A 19,739-nucleotide genomic window follows, 5' to 3' on the forward strand; every position below is an offset into this window, starting at 1 on the left:
AAAAAAAAAAAAAAAAAAAAAAAAAAAAAAAAAAAATATCTCTCTAGGCCCAATTTGCAATATTTTCATCTTTCATTCCACAAAATAAGATTTTGTATTTGTATTGTTTAAGTGACAGAAAAAAAATATGGAGTCTCTCTGATGCTCCCATTTATACTTCCTTGTCAGCAAACCTCTGAAAGAAATTGTCATGGGAACTGCCCGGTGTCAGTACTAGGTTCTTTAGGAACCAGTCCTGGACACTTGATAGTTTTAATACACAGGGCAGAGTAATCAAAGCAACAGGGAATAGTCTTGGTTGGTTTGCCCCGGAAAATCAAATTGCATACGAGACAGAAGTGAACTAGGTTAGGTGCAAAGCAGGGTAGCATTCTCACCTTAGCATACAAAGTCATCTACCAAGCATAGTAGTGCAAATTAGGAATGATTGCATGACAAAAAGATCTTCTCAAGAGCAAAGAGTAGACTTCACTAAGGGGTAGAGTTTCCAGTCTTTTCTTCTGATTTGTTTTGAACGGGATGCTAACCATATATTCACCCTCTGCAACACACGGTGCTGCTTTACATCTCTGAACAAAAAGCAGCAACTCCCTTGCTTATGAGGACAAGCCAATAAATCTAAAGGAATACATTTATACAATTTATCCTGAGATTACATAGTTGCACCTCTTTTTCAGGTAGATGGAGCTCTTAACTGTCCTTCATTGCAGAGCACTTCATTCTCTGTAGAACCAGATTCTTCTCTGTGCCACCCAGATCTCTTGATTTCCCATTAACGTCAGCTCGTGTCAGCCGTGCTGAGTGTTATGAGTTGCGCTGCAGAACACTTCATATACATTAAAGGAATGAGCGCTGTGTCATTTCCAGGTCCTTCCCTGTCTGCTGCTGTTTCGTGTCCTCCTTTTGGCTGCCGCTGTGTAATACAAGTAGAAGTCAGAAAGCAAGGAGCTGTTCTGGTGGCTTTTCCCTTCATAAATCCTGCCATTTGCCACTGGCAAATCCATTTACAGTTCTCATATTTAAACATCGATTCCAATTCTGTTGCCACATTGTCTTCCTACAGAGTGGGTATCATGCAGGAGAGCCTGAAAGCTTGCTGCAGCACTGATTGCCTTTTCCACAGGAAACAGCAAACTTTATTCAACGGCTCAGACTCAGCTTTCAGTTCTCGCTTCTTGGGCTAAACCCTCCTGACGCATGCAGTGATTTATACGAAGGAAGAGCAAGCAAGAGAGTGCGATGCAAAGAAAGAGATCATCATCGTGTATCTAAATTAAAAGCTGTGATAAAATCTCGGGAGGGGAAGATACTGCACATTTCTGGAGCTGCTCTTGTTTGTTTGTTTGTTTGTTTGTTGCATTTTAGACTCCGGGTCTGCTCTTGGTTGAAATTCTGATAGAGATCAGGAGGTCTTGGACTTGCATAGCTTCTAGTAAAAGGGGACCTTCTGAGAGCAGGACTTGACAGTAGCACTTTCTACATGAAGCACTATAGGCGATTTGGGGATCACCATATCAGGAAGACATGCTAATAAAATACGTGCCACATAGTAAAAACTCACCTGGGTGAAATGCTGCTCCTTCTGATATCAATGGAAATTTCCTTTTGACCAAGGGTTGCTATGGCAGCAAGCACTGGAAACGAGAACAAGGACATTTTGATATGTCTACACTGTGGATTGCAAATTATGATACCCGAATTACTTTTAAACAGTCTTGCAAGAAGTGGTCTAGTTAAGGCAGCCTGGAGCGCCACGTAGCCTCATTTACCATGCTAAGCAGCTTTCTTTCCTGTGCTCTCAGTGCCCATCCATGCCTGGGGTGGAGGAGAGGTATTTGAGGGGACGCTCATTTTAGTTTCATGGGACGAGGAAAAGACCGACAAAGAGTGGTGTAGGGAAGAAGAAACAGCACGAGAGAGGGCAAGCTAGGAAGCAGGAGGAACAGGAATCCATGGAGTCACCTGAATGGAGGGGCTGGAAGCAAAAGTGACAGCAATAAAAGAGGTACAAATTATTGAGTCCAGGGACCAAAGGGTCTCTCCCCACAGCTGTGCGCTTTTCCCTGCTCTTCGGCACTCAGCCTAGGGCTCCTGTGTCTCAGCGTTTCCACGGTCAGGCAAATACCATCAGAGCCATGGAGAAAGCATCACGCTTCCCGTGGCTGATCACTTCGTAAGCAGGTTCGACTCGTGCTGCCGAGGACACAGCCGGCTGCGGTGGTGAAGTTCTGTATTACAGCTCCGCAGGTGCCTCAGCATCGGCGGCTCCCTGGAATGGCATTTGGTTTTCGAGCTTGCTTTAAGAGAACACCCTGAGAAATTATATTGCAAGTGCATTATGGTAACATTAATGTTACTAAGTCAAGCACTTAAAAGTTAGGAAATGCCACAGTTAATGTTGCCCGTGCAACCTTACGGAGGGCCCCTTGTACCATTGCTGTAGCCCGTAATTACATGACTGCGCACTGCTTCTTCCACTGAACTCCTGCATCAAGTGGTCAGAGCCTCTGCATATTTCATTAGAAACACAGCCCAGGGCTGTTTTGCACCCTGCTGGATTATTAGTTTGGTACTGACCCAGAGAAGAGAAAACTGCTTGTCTGTGTCACAGTGCTCTACAAAATCTCATCTGGAAAGCAGTCGAGGCCTTTGATGGCACGGTGTTCCTCCGAAATCTCCTTTATCGTTCTTTGGTAGTGCCTTACCTCCCACAATCCTGCTAGAGGACTGCACGCATTTCAAATGGGAGCAGTTCGTATTTTGGGGAGGCTGGGGAGACAAACTCACACCTAGCATTTAACAGACCTCATTAAGTCCAGTGCCCCATTTGCGTCTGCAGTGCACCTCTCTCCTGCTGAACCTGGCTAGTGCTCTGCTGGGTAAACGGGCACCAACTGGCTGGTAGGCAGATGGCATAGGGCCACCCAGGACATTGCGTTTTAAGGCTTGGAAAATGGCAGGAACCCACCTTTTCCCGTAGCAGAGGCTGATAGAGGGAATTAATAATTTTGTCACCGCCTGGCAGTTCTCCATTAACAGCGAAACCCATAAAAACCGATGTTAATTTTGCCTGGAGATGTGCGTAGAAAAGATGATGAAATTAATGTAGAGAAGTTGCTAAGGCTTCTGTCTGTTTTTTTTTTGTGTTTTTTTTTTTTTGTTTTTTTTTTTTGGTATCTTTTTTTAATCATCCGTACCCAAAATGCAAAGTGAGAGGGAATCCCAGAGCTCCCTCTTGAAGACCAGCAGCCAGCCGAGTTTTAAACTCCTTCTCTGCTTTCTCCTCGTATTCAGAGCAGCGCCTGCAGGTTAGCCGTGCCCGTCTAAAAGTTTGCGTGCAGGAGATGCTCATGGCCTCGATCGGGCATTCAGGGGTTCGCTGCTGCGGCTGTAACCCTATTTGCAATACAGAGGACGTATTTGAAACACGGGGAAGATACCTGCCTCGCACAGTCAATTCACCCCCAGCCTTGCTGCCACAAGCTAGGGGAGGGGGCAACAGCGTGTGCGTGGCCTGAAACACAGAGAAAGTCCCCAGCCCCTGACAAGGGATGGTTTGGGCAGGGTAGGGTGCCAGCAGCCGCATTACCTGCCGCCTGGCTTCTGCGGGGGAGCGGGCGCCTGTCCGCACCTTTCCGAAGAGGACTTTGCAGAAGTGTCATAAATACCTCCCCTGCCTGCCACGCAGCGCTGCCACCGCGCTGTTTATCGCCGGGATTAATCCATTCGAGCTGCACTTCAGATTGCAACCCGGGCTAGAAAGAATAGATTGCTTTGCCACCTATTTTTAGGTATAACTTTTTTTTCCGTTCCCGGTGCCTGGGACTCATCTATTCCACTACCTGGCACTGCCTTCTCGCAGCATCTCTGTACGTATCGAGCAGATACTCAATTTATCTGTGTGGATGTAGACATCGGTAGCAGAGATACGCTCCCGGAGCTCGTGTAGTCCCAGAATCAGAAATTTCCACCCATCCACCAGGAAAAATTCAGCTGAGTGGCGCCGCGTTCTCGCTTCCTACGGCCAGAAGTAGCAGGGGAATCTGAACTCCCCTTGCCACCCTGCAGGGACAGGTAGACGTGAGGGCTCCAGGAACGTGTGCATCTTTGCGTCGGTGAAACCTTGTGGGGCGTGTAAAAAGGCGAGGGAAGGGATCTCCCAGCTTTTCGGAGAGGGCCCCCAGTATAACGCCATCTGACTCGGTACTTTTTTTGTTTGGTGCTAAGTTTTAATAGTTATCCTTTGAGGATTTTCCAGGCTGGCTTATCTGAATACACCAACAGTCTTTTTTGTAATATTCGCATTTCCCCTTTGGTTCAGCCGAGCCCACTGACAGATCATTCAAATTCAATTGTTTTATGTCTAAGCCGAACAGCTAATTAAAGTAGGGATGATTAACCTGACTGGCAGTGTCGCTCTCTCTCCCTCGCTCCCTCCCTCCCTCCCTCCCTCCCTCCCTCCTGTTCCAATCAGTCTTTTTCTCACACTCTCTCCCTCTCTCTCCCTCTCTCTGTCTTTTGCTCTACTGTGTGTGTGTGTGTGTGTGTGTGTGTGTTTTTTTTCCTCTCTCCTAAACGTGGTCTGCTTGCTGATGGCAGAATGGCACTCGGAGATTTGTGCATTGTGTCTGGTTTCCTACGGGCAGGCTGACCCAGTGCCTCTAGGGACTTATCAATAGACCACTCAGAAGAGACAGAGACAGGAGAAAGGAGGAGGGGTGGGGGGGTGGGGGGGAGAGAAAGAGAGAGAGAGGGAGAGGGAGAGAGAGAGAGAATCAATATCAAGAATAGAAGGAGCTCCGAAGCCATTTTTTTTTTTTTTAAAGAAGTATCAGGACTTGGGAAGAGGGTGACAAAGAAGGTTTTTCAAAGAGGCAGTGGAGGAGGTTCTAATAAATTTGGAAGGAAACAGTTCCCTGTCTTGGGAAAAAAGGAGAACTCCTGGCTGATTAGCATTCACACCAGGTATGAGATGTTCCCTACCCCTTATCACTGTCGCAACCGAGATGGGAAAAGCTTTTTTTTTTTCCTTTTTTTTTTTATTCCTTTTTTTCCTTTTTTCCTTTTTTTTATTTTTATTTTTTATTTTTTTTTCCCCTCCCCTCTCTGCTCTTTAAGGAGCCGGAGCGAGCGTGTATTTTGGTATGTCTGTCGCTGGTGGCAGGGGGAGAGAGGAGCTGTGGGCATTGGTGTGCCGGGAGCAGGGAGAATGGAAGCAGGGCAGCGGGGAGGGGGCGGCGGGGAGCAGAGGCTGGCTGGAGCGCGGTGCGGTGGCTCCTCTTTGTGCACCCCCGGGGGGGGGTTGCCCAAGTTCATTGCTAGCAGGTGGATTTAGGCGGGGAGTTACTTAACGCTTGACCGCCAGTTTTGAAAAAAAAAAAAAAAAAAAAAGGAAAAAAAAAAAAAAGACCTGCTTCCTATGTCTATTAAAGGAAGCTCCAATTTTTTCCCTCTCTCTCTCTCTCTCCTCTCTCTCTCTCGCTTCCCTCTCTTCCTAACCAGACAGCGGGAGGGTTTCTGGCTCCCAGCCAGCCCAAAAGCCTCTAAGTGTTTTGCACTTGTTTCAGGGAGCCCGGGGATTTTTTCAGCATTTTCACTAGAGAACAAAGAGTTCTTTACAAAGGAAGGGGGAGAGCGAGCTTAACGCTGGAGATATGTTTTTCTATTTTTATTAGGGATTTTTTTTTTCCCTCCTAAAAAGAAAGAGACAGAAGCAAGGCAGAGAATGTGTGGCAGCAGCAAAATAGATTGAAAGGAAATTCAGTTCCCTTACCTCCAAATTGTAATTTGGAATTAATAAGAACAGGAATGGAAGGGGGACGAGACCAAGTGAGTTTGATATGTCGTTCTTTTCTCCCTTTTTTCACTCTCTCTTTAAATCCGATTGCTGTTTTGCCAAGTTACCTAGTCTTATTTTTTTCTTTTTTTTTCTTTTTTTTTCTTTTTTGCATAAAAGTTGTACTGTGAGCAGTTTCTGTTTACTTAAAAAATTAAACAACAAATTCTTACCGGGGGAAGAAAAAAGGAAGGGAACGGGGTGGTTTCGCTGAAAAATAAATACGTTAGTGAGAACAGAAATCTTTCACTTTCTGTCACTTAGAAAAAAAGTTGGTAATGGCTTGTTGAAGCTGGGATCCTAAAATACAGATGGGGCACCAACGTCTGTGTCCATGGACTCAGCTTTTCCCTGACCATCTGTCTAAAAGTCACCTCTCATTGGCAGCTCAAATGATTAGTCGGAGCTCAGGGATTTTTTTTGTTTGTTTGTTTGTTTGTTTGTTCCTCCTGGTAGATGGGACCCTCTCCCAAAGGGCTCCATTTCGTCCTCCGAGTTTACTTCTCTCCTAGAGCCACAAATTGAGGATTTTGGGACGGACCTCCTGGCACTAGAGATTTTTTGTTCTTCTGACTGTGTTTTTTATATATACACTCTTTGTGTATTCGCGTGTGGAAAAGGCATAGACCTTTCCACGCACCGTATAGAAAAGGAATAATGCATCATATTTGAGGAGGTGTTTAGACTGGAAATTTATTGCATCTGGTATATAACATACATGATACCTTCTCTACACTGTCTTCTGTACAACGGTTAGGATGTTTGAGAATAGATACCAGTGCAAATTCAGTAGCCTGGGGAAGTGCTTTATTTAGCCAAATTCTGCCTTCCTTCCTTTATTGATTTGTATTTTCAGGGCTTTGACAAATTACCAGTCTCGAAACTGCATCGTATATCAGCTGTAACAGAAAACAAGAGAGGAAGCTGTAGATTATATCCAGCCCGTAAGAATCATCAGCACGCGCTATATAGAACTAGGTGAAATTACCAGAGAGTTACAACAATCGTTCCTGGATGCAGAGCGTTATTGCTACAATACCTTGATTTTTATATTCGTGCTGCAGGCTTCCCTCGGAAGAGGTCGTCTGTAACAGCAACGTAGGTATCACAGATGTATCTGTGGCACTGTTTTTGAGCAACATCTCTGTGTCGTGTGAGTGTACACTGAGAATTAGTGCGTTTACAAATCCTCAGACGATGAAAAGGGGGGAAATTGCGTCCTTTCGCTCTGTCTGCACCGCTGTGGGAACACCACTGTGCCGTAGAGGCAAAAAGTCCCGGTGGACGCAGCCTGTCCCTTGCAAAAGTGAAGTAAAACCAGCCATGGCGAGCGAAACCGCCAGCTAAAACCCAGCTTGGTGTTTGTAGGGGCTTCCACCCCACCGGCTCTGCTGGCAGGGCCCTTCTCTCCCCAGGGCTCTGGCAGCAGCAGGAGGGTGGCGAGCGGCCTCGAGCCCCCAGCTCCCAGCCCAGGGTCCCTTCCCCACAGGTGCCCGGGGCGCCCTGCTTTTACGTGGGCAGCGGGGAGAGCAGCCTCCAGTCGAAAGTACTTTGTGGGCTCCACCGGGTTTCGTAAAACGCTTGGTGGGGGACGGACGGAGCACCAAAAAGAGCTCGTTGTTCTGTTGGCAAACCTAGGAAATAGATGAACTTTTGGCAAATCTCAGATCCCTTTCTTTTATTCTAAATCCTCCTTTTCCTCCTTCCTCTGGAGAGTTTTCCCAACTCCTGACGGTTTTCATGGTCTGAGTGTTTTCTGTGACTTCTCTCTATTGCTCTCTCACTCTTAAAAAAGAAAAAAAGAAAAAAAAAGAGAGAAAAAAAAATCAGAGGAAAACTAAACAAAAGAGCACTGAAATGGGACTTGGCCTTTGAAGTTTTCCATAGGATAAGCAGTCTCTATTTTTTCCCTCCCTGAATCTTTCTTCTTCCTCTCTCCCTCCCTCTTTTTTTTCCTTTTTTTTTTTTTTAATATAACATGCTTTTGTGAGCATTTTGTATCTGTAACCGTGGAGCTGGTGACAGAAGAGGGAGGGCAGACAGAGCTGAAATCTAGATGTAGTCCCCCTCAATCTCAACCAGAAGGCATCTCCCAGCGACTGTCCCTGCTTCCAGAAGTGCAGAGAAAGACAATAGCCGTCTTCTGGGGACTCTTCATGGACCTGACCTGAGAGCAACACGTTCACAGTACAGGAGAAAAGAGAGAGAGGGCAAAAAAATAAAAAATAAAAAGGGGGGAAAGAAAAGCTCTTTGAGCAGTCACACACTGGCTCTTTCTTCCTGTAGGCAATCCGCTCCAGCTCCTGGCGACGTGTCCTGCACTATCAGATATCATATGACTCTTTATTTGGACTCCCGTTAGCAGTATGGGCCTGTTAGGAGTCTGTTTGTTTTCTTTTCCTTTCATTTCCTTCTCCCCAGTTCCCCCCCGGTTTTACGTGCGCCTGTGTGAGTGTATTCCTTTTATAATCCCTCTTTTTGTGCTGAAGCTTTAGAGAAAAGAAGAGGGAAAAAAAAAAACTTAATTATTTCCAAGGGCTGTTTTTAATCCTCTGCCAAAATTGGAGTTCATTGTAGAGCTGAAAAAATAACTAACACCTTTTCTTTTTATATCTCTCTTTTACCTCTTCCTCGTCCCTTTCTCTCACTTGTCGGTGTGTCCACACACACGTGTGTCTGTCCTTCTGGCTTTCCTGCCTTGGTCGGTGAAGTTAGGATGCACCTGTATCAGTCCCAGCAAGAACACGGAGCTGCCTATGGCTGCCCCTGCTAACCTGCGCCATTTGTTCCACTTCCCTAAACTTTCAGCTGCTTGTTTATTTAATTTGGGCACCTTCTACTCGCTGACTTTGAAAAGCTGCTGGGTAGCGAGCCGTATGCTGGGCTTTTCTGCATTTAGGTGAGCAACGGGGAAGTTAGTGCCGTCAGAACATGAAATACTGTGCTCCAGGAATACAGGATAAAGTCCGAGGTATAAATTAGAGCTGCTTCATGCATGCCATCCACGCAAGTTTGCTGTACCAGAACGCTGGTGCCTAATAATAGGACGGAAAGAGCCAGACAGCAACTAGGAATCGGAGGTGGATAGCCTAGTAGAAGAGCAATATTTATGATACTGAGTCACATTTTAGTTAAGCGAGATGACTTCTGCTCCTATTTGTGCTGGTTTTAGCAATGCATTATTTAGATAAACACTGCTCGAAAACTTTTTACCTGGAAATGCAAAGTCACGTCAACAGAAACAATGAGTTGCCATAAAACATTAAATTGTTGCGAGAAAAAAGGTCTGTCTTTCCAAAACAGAGGTAATGTTTTGTTTTGATACTTTCCTATGCAATGTTTTCGTTTCTGTTTTTGAACTAAGGATTTATTTTGACAATTGTTCAGAATTGATTTTTAAAGGAAAAGGAAAAAAAATCCTTAAACACGTTTCAAAACGAGAGGGGTGGGGGGCGTGGGGGGATTGAGATTGTTTGGGAGGAATTCAGTGTTTGTTTGTTTGTTTCATTTTTGGGCACCCTGAATTGTAATATGCTTTGGCAAGCAAAGCAGACAACGAGCTTTTTACACTACTTTGCTCCCTCTGTAATTTCTGCTGTGTCTTTGTGAAACTCAGCGTTGTTTCCATCTGAATTTGGTACGATCGTCAAAGCCGAAACCCTGTTGGCTCTGCAGAGACACAAAGGAGTTAGTGACACTTTCTGTACGAGGTGGGTGCTTTGGCTGGCCAGCCGTGCCACCACTCGCACTGCTCCGCTGCTGGCTGGGCTCGGGCCGATTGCCCCGCTCCAGGGAGGAGCATGTGTGTGTGTTGCCCGTATATACAGCTTGTACTGACACTCCTGTTAGCATAGCTAACTATATTCTGTAAGTTTTAGCATTTCCTCGCTGGTGTATACTTAGGCCGGTGTACAAAAGCAGTCTGGCATACGAGGCAGATCCAGACTACGGATTTTTTGTTACAAATCCAGGAACAACTGTATTTCGCTCACACTGTTGAACCACATCTAGGTGGTGGTGTTTCTTTTTTCTTATCTAGCTGAGGCACCTTCCCACTGAAGCCAGTACAGGTTTTCCTGAGAAGGGGCTAATTAAAAACAGAGCTAGAACATCAGGATTTCGGGTGATCCCCTTGAACTGGACACCAGAAGCCGCAACATGTGGTGCGTGCTCTCTGTGGTGGCGTTGTTAGACATGAGTTGAGATGTCTCCTGCAGCCTGAAACTTTATACTTATATGCCTCCTGATCTTTCAGAAAATTACCACTGGACTGAAGTGTCACTTATTTGCTCTCTACAGCAGATCCTTCCTTTTCACCGGTAACCTGAATGAGAAGGAAGAATGTCTTTGACCTCAGACAACATTTTGAGGCTTCTTGCCTTTCCTTTCTTAATCTAGCAACTTGAAACCAGCTTTGTTTTAATATTTTGTGCTGAGGCACATTAGTGGTCCTGAGGCAGGAATTACGGACTTTGCTGGAAGAAATTTGGTTTTGAAATAAGTGTTACGAACATTTAAAAACTGCATGCTGTTCATGCATGGTACATTATGTTCCCTGCTACCCTACGCACGCTCCAGCCCTCTGAGCCGTCATAGCTGCCGATATTTATTTGTGAGCTTGTTCTCGTAGCCGCCCGTGAATTCGGTTGCCTCGACACTCAGCAAACAGCTCAGCGGCAAGGCCGAAGCTCGAGAGCTGTGGCCACGCGAGGTCTCGCGGGTTTGTGGCCATTTCGGCAGCTTGCTGCTCGGCAGCTCTAGTGAAAGGAAAAGATCGCTCTTCTCAAACTTCTGGGACTTTGCATCTTATTTCAAAGTTACTCTAAGCCCAAATAATGGTAAAGCACGTATTTAGCTAACTCGTTGCATAAAGACGGTGAAGGGCCACAGAAACTTTAAAGCCAAGTGCTGCAGTTAGGTTTCCAAGCGAGGCTCTGGGCTGGGCAGGGTAGGCCAGATCCATTGCTAATGAAGTTTTGTTAGCATAACTTGGAATCGGTGGAATTGCACCAAAGTTGTGCTTTGACTTGGCTTAATTTCACAGCTTTCATCTGACTTTTTTTTCACAAGCCAGCCCAATCCGGATCTATTCAGTGCTTGGGAGGGTGATAGCCAAGGGACAAAACAGCTTGTCTAACACATGTCTCTTTAGTGCACCAGTGTGTGGCTCGTGGGGCCTCAGAGTGGTTCACCACCGTTAAGAGAAATACATTTTCCAGCGGCGTAATAAGCTGTCCTGTTGATTCCCGATGTCAGGGATCTCTAGTTCAGCACTCGGTGAAAACGTCTGCTTGCAGAAGAGGTTTCCCTTTCATTTAACGTTTCATTAGTGCATAAAACTCATGTAAATCTGATGTGGCCAGTAGAAGGAGCAAATTCAGGCTTATTTTTGCCAGGACGCATGTATTTATTCTGTGTCTGTATTAGTGTTATGGTGAGATGATATTTCAACCTAAACACCAATTTCAGTGGTTTACCACTAAAAAGTTAGCTGAGTTGAAATGTCAAGGACTCATTCCAAGCTCAGAGGTGAAGCTTATATTATTTTGGAAAATATGAAGAAAGTCTTGGTTACTTTTTTCTTTTATTTCTTTTTTTTTTTTTTCCATGTGTATTGGACAGTCACACTAAGACAGGAGCATTTTCTGGTTAACTAATTACTGAAGCCCATTAATTTTTCCCCTCTCGTTCTATTTTTAATTTTTGGTGTTTCTTCAATACAAAATTAAAATTATAAGGAGCTAATTTCCTTAAACTAATTAGACTTAGAATTTTAATCTCACAAAACCCAGGAAATTCCAGGCGATTTTTTTTGTAACTCTGCCATGTTGCACATGCCTCTCTCCTCTTTGAAACCCTTGTATTGGCCTTCAAAAAATCCTGGGAAAACACTCAACACTTGCCTGAGCCAGCCTTGTCGGTCCAAACTCTCCTGAACTTCTGGCATTATTAGGCATTCAGATCCAGATTTTCTGATTCGAGCTCATCTCTTCTGAAAATAATAACATGGAATTTCCAGAAATCTCTTTATACGAACTTAATATTTAAACAAAAATTAATAAATCTGAGTGATTATGTTTCCACTGAAGCCAGCAGAAGCAGAATCCACTTCCTCTGGGTAAAATTTCTCGTGGCACTTTCCAGAACTTGATTTTTGCTCGGATGGCCTTTTCAGTTTTGACCATCTGAAGAGCAGTAAGTTAGGTACATAGGATAATTCTTTATGGAGTCCTTTGAATAGAACCCATAAAACTCTGACCTGGTAATTTCAACTACATATCCCATAAAGCCTAAAGAGCTAGCGTGAGAAACAGTTTTTTTCCCCTCCTCCCAGAAAAAAAAAAAAAAAAAAAAGTGGTTTTGTGATGATTTATTTGGCCGGAGAATCAGGAAATACCAATGAAAACTGTGTAGGAAGATGCCAGAGTCTTCTTCAGTGAGATCAGCTGTTCTTTATTTTTTTTTAATTTTATTTTTTTATATTTTTGTTTGGTTGGTTGTGACTTTTTTTTTTGGCTTGTTGAGATATATCCCCATAATCTTCAGAAGCCACAGAAAATTGTCAGTGCCACAATAACCCTATAAAGCTGGAAGGAGCAAAACAGAACTCATCTGAGGCTGTCTTCCCCACTAATGATATGAGCCAGCAAGTTGGTTTTGTGCTTTAGTTTATGCTATTGCCTGCGTGTTGCTGAAGCACCAGGGTGTACACTGCAAGGAATCTTCCTCTCTGTTACTGGTCATTTTTTTCCCTCCTGGTCCAGTTCTCCAACTTTTGTTTGCATGAAATTGTCACCAAATTCAGGGTGAAACCTCTGTCTGGAAAGCATGGCAAAACTGATGCTCTTAGAGTGTCTACTGCTGATGCAGTTAAAAATGCAATCTATCGCTCAAACAAACAAAAAGATAAATAGCAGAAAGCAAAAGGGAACATTTATTTTGAAGCCTCTTAATTTTGTGTTAACCTCATGTCAGACATCGTAAGACTGTTCTGATGCTTGCTTTGGAGGACTTTCATGAAACTCCGTAGAGCTGCACAAAGCAGAAACAGAGACTGAGAAGCTCTCTTTTTTTCTGATCAAAATGAAATAATGTGCCAACGAATGATGACAGAAACCTGGAGAGCTGTAGGTGCTCCCTTTTGTCAGAGATATAAAATAGAGATTCAGACCGCCGTTAAAGATTGCATAATGTCCTGGCTAAATTTCAATTAAGGTAATTATATTTGGCCTCCTTGAATTCCCTCTGAAGTGTCAGTTGGGTACGGTGATACTCACTTCCTGGCCTGAACCATATCATTATGGTGTGGAGCGTAGTTAAGCAGCTGCCACTTCCCGCTCCGGGGACGGCTGCATTTCAGCACCGAGCAAAGCAACCGCCTTGGAATTTGGTCAGAACAGCATTAGCAAACACTTCTGTTCTGTACCTTCATTTGTCTCACAACGTTTGTTATAAAAAGTAATGACCTGAGCCCCTTCCCTTTGCAGCCTGGTGGTATTTGTAAGATTTATCTCCATTCTGGAGATGAGGAAACCGAGGCACGGAGATGTTGAGTGACTTTTCTCAGTGCACAGCAAGTCAGCGTCAGAGCCAGGAAGATAACATGGGAATCCTGGATCCCAGTCCCATGCTGTAACTGCTAGGAAACACTACCCCTCCGAATGCAAGTTATTGTTATTAAGATGTGGTTTATCTTTCATGTGAGTTGCCATCTGTTATATTGCCTACTTGCTATTAGTTACGAAAGCTATTCACATTTTAAACTGTTTTGCATTCTCCCAGCTACTTAAGTCCACAGTAGACTTTTTGACAACAGTAACAGCACTTCTCATGTGAAAGTACTGGACAAATATTAACTCATGTTTTCTTAGTAAATTTTTGCAATGCCATAAACCCACGTTTAAAAATGAATTTAAACAGAGCTTGGAAAGTCCACTTACGTGGTACTGGTTCGTTCCATTTCTGTTAGTCCTACCATAGTTAAGACATGACTCTATTTCTCATAGTTATGATGATGAATTTCCAAATGGTAATTGAATGTAAATTGAGTCATTGATAACTCTATGTGTCTTGGGCCTAGCAGCTCTGTGGCTGCTAAGGTCTTTCTAAGATGTAGTAGAAAGAAATGTATTAATCTTGAGCTCTTACTGATGCTTCTGGGGACCTCAATGAGCCAAGGAGAAGTAGGTCAATTTTATTGGAAGCAGTCTGGAAAAGCCCTGAGCAGACACTGGGGCAGGGACCAGAGCTGTGAAATGAGAAAAGACTCTTTAAAAGTTTCTGTGTTTTTCTCTCTGCATATGGATGGGTTGTAGGGGAATGCAATCACCATTTTTTAAGGCAACCAGAAAGCCCTGGCTTGGGAAGTGGAAACCCCAGCAAAAAGGGAGAAATACCCGTGTAGCTGAGGTGGGAAGGAGTAGTTCCAGAGTGCCCAACATGTACTAGCAGGTGGGAGCAATGGGTGAGACTGCCAAGCAAACTCAGAGGCAGCTTGAATGCTGGTGCCTTTTCATCTCTGAAGATGATCAAGCAGCAAGGACCCTTGTGATAGTCCCATCTAGTTCCCTTCATGTGGTAAAGCCCACTGCATTTCTCGTATCCTCTGGGGAGCTAGAACATATCTTTCAGAAAGATAGGTAATCTTGAAGTCCTTAAGTAAAGTCTGACTGCTTATTTAAGTCAACTGTTCCAAAGTTTAGTGTGTGTTTCATTTCTACTGAATCTGAATTTGCCGACTGGCTTCAGCTACTCTTTTGCCTGATGTATCAAGGAGCCCTCTACTGTCAGAAATCTTCTCCCCATACTTGGTATTAATAAACTTTGCTGGTCAGGCTTATTGATGGTGAATTTTTGACAGCCACGGTACAGTTTGAAGGCATGGGATACTGACTAGTGGAATTTGAAGTGAGATGTGAGGAATTATTGGTGTCAGAAGAAATGGCAAAACCGAGAAGAGAAGCAGTATGCGGAAACAGTGGGTTTCTTTTCTGTCTAGTGAGGCAGAAATGAAAGAAATACATGGACAAAGGTGAAGATCCAGTTATAAAGAGGGAAAGAGGCAGGAAAATAAGAGCAAAGGTCTTCAGAATAAATACAGAGAATAGTGTGAAGAGAGAAGCATCATAAAGCTATTAAAATAGAGTAAAGAAACAAATGTAGTCTGTAATGGTCAATAAGGTCAGGACAAATGGGGAATACCAAATCATGTTAAGAACGTTACAAAAAGTAGCGGTAATTCACCTTGGGTAGTAGGGACTAATGCTTCTCAGTCAGTGGGTAGTTTCCTATCTCACAGGAGGCCACCAGGCTTAGCTCATTATGGCTTTGAAAATGTACTGCTTAATCTTCATGTTAGTGAGGGGCTGGTATGGTTTTAAAGGGTCTGAACGCATTCAGACTCTGTGAAAAAGACTGGCCAAATTTTCTGCCCAAGGCCCCTCTGTGTTCAGGATTAAAACTCCAGTGTTCAGGGCATAACGAAAGGGAGGCCTAATTAGGCGAGAGAAAGCTCTTCGTACATAAATAGCTTTTTTTTTTTTTTTTTTTTTTTTTCTAATGACAGAGGAACAAAGAAGAGGGTAAAACTTTCTGAGGGTAACTGTACTTTCAGTTTTCTCAAGTTCCCTCTGTCCCCGTCAGCCTCCTCTGTAGCGGGCTCGCTGCTCACAACAGGGGCTGGAGCATCACGGGTTGGACCCATTCCTCACCCCACTGCTCTCTTGCTGCTCAGCCTTGGACAAGTCACTTACTACCCATGTTCCAAGGTGCTCCAAACCACTCCGAAACTAGCCAGTGGTTTCCTGCCTCGGGGACAGCTGAGAAGATTGGATCAATATGGCCTGTAAAATGCTACGAAGCCATTAGGCACAAGTAGTACGGTTGCGTTTACCTTTGGTTTTCACATATCTGAGTATAATGGGTTCTTGCATCTTCACCTCAAATTTTGTGTCGTTTCTCTCTCGTCTTCCTTAACCTCTGAAATAACTCTGGTACTGCTTGTCACTGGTGCTACAAAAGTGCCGTGTGTGAGTGTAATTAATTCTTTTCACTTTGAAGGTATTAGTGTTCTCTTCTCAGATCTTGATAAAATCCTCTGGCCAAGGTAAAATTCTGGTTGGTTTCTATTACAAAAAAAAAAAAAAAATACATTTTTCTAAAGGACTTAGGGTTTCTTTTCAAAACACATGCCAGCTCCTAACCGATCTGGGAAAATAGAGTGAGACAAAAGATAATTTCTAAGTTGCCATTGTAGGCCAAGCACTGAAATGCTGCCAAGCTGGACCAATCAGAGTTAGCTTTCAAGAAGATACATGCTTTTGTCGAACACTTAAAGATGGAAAAAAAAAAAAAAAAAAGCCAGCCCTTCAAACTGGTTTTGTGTGGCTGACTTGTCACTGATTTGAATGAAGTCCATGGAAGTAAACTCCACCACACTCACTACTTGCTAGAAACACTTATCTGGGTATTCTTGTTGATTGATGGATCACTGAGGGTTGTATTCTGACATCTTTCAAACGATGCTATCCCCTTGCATTTGTGCAAGAAAATAAAAGGGAAAAAAAAATTACTCGGAGAAGAAAGCAAAAACTGTTGGAAACATGAAAGTCATTTCTAAAGCCATTTATGCCTGTCACTGGCATGAGAAGAATTTTCATTCTCTTTAAGGCTATTTAAAATATACTTTGGGGCTAAAATAACAGAGAAGATGATCCAGTCCATTCTCAGCCCTGAAACCACAATGGGTAACAGATCCTCATTTCCACATCACATCCAATGAGATAGCTTACTGGAAGAATTGGTCAAGAAACTTCATCACTGATTGCAAAAAAAAGAAAAAAAAGAAAAAAAGAAAAGTAAAAAATAATGAAAATGTCCTCTTTCCCTTTCCTCTCACTCTTTTCTTCAAGGGAGAAAAAAAAAAAAAAAAAAAAAGTTTTTATTGTTTAATCAAAGATAACTCAGTTTTCAGTTGTTTCAATTTCTGTGAAATTTAGTTTTCCTTTTTTTTTTTCCTGAGATGAAATACCAGAAAACTGTGAAAGCAGTTAAAATTTTCATTAAAATTTTGCATTTTTCGTTTGGTATTGAAGGTTGTTCTCTCACTTTTTGCTGCCCTCCTGCCTCTCTTTTCCATATTCATGCACAGACTCCTGGCTGACTCTGAATGGCACTTAACCACTGCACTCATTAGAATGAGCAAGTGGCAGCTTCGTAACTTTGTTGATTTAAGGTGAGATCATGGTAGGGACCACCCTGGATTCTGGAAATCACACTGCTTCTTGAAATTATTCTTCGTGAAGCAAGTAAGGAAAATGATAGCATCACTTCTAATCAGGATGAATATCATTGCAGTCAGCAGTAGGTGTCGCAAGCTATATGGGTACATCAGGGATCTGACATTAAAACTCTTGTGTGCATAATGTTTCTGTCACTCATGCACAATCCCTGATTTCTCTGTTTTGGCTTGTTTTCCACATTAGGACCTCTTGGCACAGGTAATAAACCTACATTTCTTTCATTTATTAGAGAGATTACTTAAGGAGTTACATATGTAGATGGCACCGATGTTTGGAGTCATTCCTGATGAAAGACCAACGCTGCTGGCTTGGTCCAAGCTAACATTTATCTCCATGTTGAAGGCCTGCTTTTTCTTCAAAGCATTCAAAGACAGCAGTGAAATTAGGATGCCCTGTGATGATGAAATTAAAAGCTACCATTTTAGAATAGGTGTTGATACTGTTTTTCTGTCCACCTGTAGCACCTTTACTACTCAGATGAAGGCTGGGAGTATTAAGAAGGAAAACTAAATGTGCATCATTGACCAGATGGGTGCAGCTGCTTTGTTACTTTCCCACTGTTTTGTATTTGAGCTGTTTATTTCCAATGTCTGGCTGTCAGTCATCACATGAAGTAGAACTGAAAGACTCTTCCCTTGCTGTCGGACCTAAAGTCACGGGTGGACCGGTCTCCCTGGGTCACTCTGCTGTTTAGTTCTGTCTTCCCTAGTTTCTGTCCTCTGTAGGTACACTTCTGCAATTGCGATTGCAGTTAAATCTACTTCCAAGAAATGCAGACAAAAGAGACAGAAATTTATCTCAGTGGGATTAGAGGAAGCCTCGAGTGATCTGACCCGGTCATCAAATGTCAGGAAGCATTGCTGCTTGTGGAAAAGCAAATGCTTCGTTATTGCTGTTAGACAGATCCACCTCCATAAAACACCTGGAAGTGGTCCACAGACCACAGACAGAATGTCACTGAGGTTGATTTTTTCAAAAATGAGGAGAGAGAGCAGATTTTAGAGATAAATTGATAATCGAGTAGGGTGAGGCAGTAATCTATCACATCTGAGTCTCCTATAGAAACCAGGCATGTTATAGGGCGATGTCCCTTTTATCGGATGTTGACCGCTGTAGGGGGAAGGACATCAGACTGCCCGAAGCATTACTTTGATGAGAGGAGCTCACAGGAGAGATATGTTGCTTGCGGCGAGGCTGAAGGTGAATAAGGTAACCACAGAGTGTCCTGCTAAGGATGTGGATTGTGGGAAGCACTGCTGCTAATAGAGGGGGCAGCTGGTTGGATTGAGTATGGCAGCACCAGGGACTAGCTGTTCTCATTCACCATCCCAGGGTGAGGTTAAACCTGCTGCTGGTAGTAATGGAGAATAGTTGATACAGATCAGACTCGGCCAAAGTAACAGCACTGGCATCGAGAGTAGAAAGTTTTACAGATTTCTGTGTGTGCACTTGCTACTGGTGTTCCTGGTGGGTGGCTGAATCATCCTGATGGCATTCAACAGGAACCAGCTGCTGAGAATATTAAAATGCAAGCATTTATTCCTCTAGAGAGACAGTAGCATCTGCAAAGTTTTCCTGTCTTGATAGTACAGATAATCCCAGGGAGTATTCTCTAGTAGTTTTTAACTCTCAATTCATTTATGCATTTTCTTTAAAGCCGTATGTGCTTTGTGTCTGCTTAGAGAGGCAAGCCTAGTCTTAGATCTGAGGCCTCAACTGGTCCCAAGCAGGTAGTTCGCAAGCCCTCTGCTCAGGCTGAGGAACCTTATGTGCGAAAAAGAAGCTGGGCTTTCCCTTCATCTTCCCTCTCCCCGTTTTGTTTTGTTTTGTTTTTGCACCCTCCTTTTCTCGGGAAGGACGTCTTGGAGGCTGGTATGCAGCAGAGCAGGAGTCCCCTGCCATGGCCCAGTTCCGTGACTTGCCTGTCCGTGTGAGGTTTGGCTTAAAATTCATTGTGACAGCAATTTAAGAAATGGTAAAAATTGCAAGAAAGTGATTTACTGATCTAATAGATGAGGATGTTGAGCATACACCCATTGTTTTTTTGTATTTGCTGTCATTAACCCCATCAGGAACAGGGAGTACTCAGCACCCCCCAGAAGCAGGCTCTTAAGTCCGACAGCCATAATACAGAAACTCATAAACAACACATCTGAGGGAAGGGAAAAAGAAGGTAGTAGCAACAGTGGGAAAATAAGACGACAATTTCTCCTTTTAAGCCTTTTGCTCAGCTCTGCACATCTCTTCTGCTTTCCTTACAACGTGTTCTCATGCTAATAGTGTGTGAATTCACATGCTAACGGTATTCATAGGAAGGGAATGGCAGAGATTCTGCCCGTGACATATGATGTGAGAAAAGGTGCAGGATTGTTTTATGGGGAAAGGGAAACGCAGTTCTTACAAGTGCGGCTGCAGTGTTGGCACGGAGAGGAGAAACAAGCTGTAGTCAGCCAGAGCTGTGGCAAAAGCAAGGGTGGGGATTGTGATTTTATTTAAAAGGCAGAATAATTTGGTGTGCTCGTCCATGTAGCATTTCATGAAGGTATTTTAGCCTTGCCTAAATAACCTTGTGTGAAGTACCTGCCTAACTGCAAGGCAGTGAA

The 19,739-nt window shown here is 43.6% G+C and overlaps 1 protein-coding gene across 26 annotated transcripts in view; it reads left to right on the forward strand.

The window, feature by feature from the left end:
- The window catches only part of ZBTB20 (zinc finger and BTB domain containing 20), a 458,760-nt gene that overhangs the window by 359,040 nt on the left and 79,981 nt on the right, over positions 1 to 19,739 (forward strand). The window contains exon 1 of one of the 26 annotated variants that reach the window (XM_035314860.1): positions 4,782 to 4,965. The exons of 24 other annotated variants lie outside the window; for them this stretch is intronic. The gene's annotated coding sequence lies outside the window, so the exon portion shown is untranslated. Of the gene's footprint in view, positions 1 to 4,781; positions 4,966 to 5,335; positions 5,830 to 19,739 lie in introns of those variants that run through there. One more of the 26 variants, XM_035314861.1, reaches the window with a different exon arrangement.

The sequence above is a fragment of the Oxyura jamaicensis genome, chromosome 1 (genome assembly GCF_011077185.1).
Source record: "Oxyura jamaicensis isolate SHBP4307 breed ruddy duck chromosome 1, BPBGC_Ojam_1.0, whole genome shotgun sequence".
NCBI lineage: Eukaryota > Metazoa > Chordata > Aves > Anseriformes > Anatidae > Oxyura > Oxyura jamaicensis.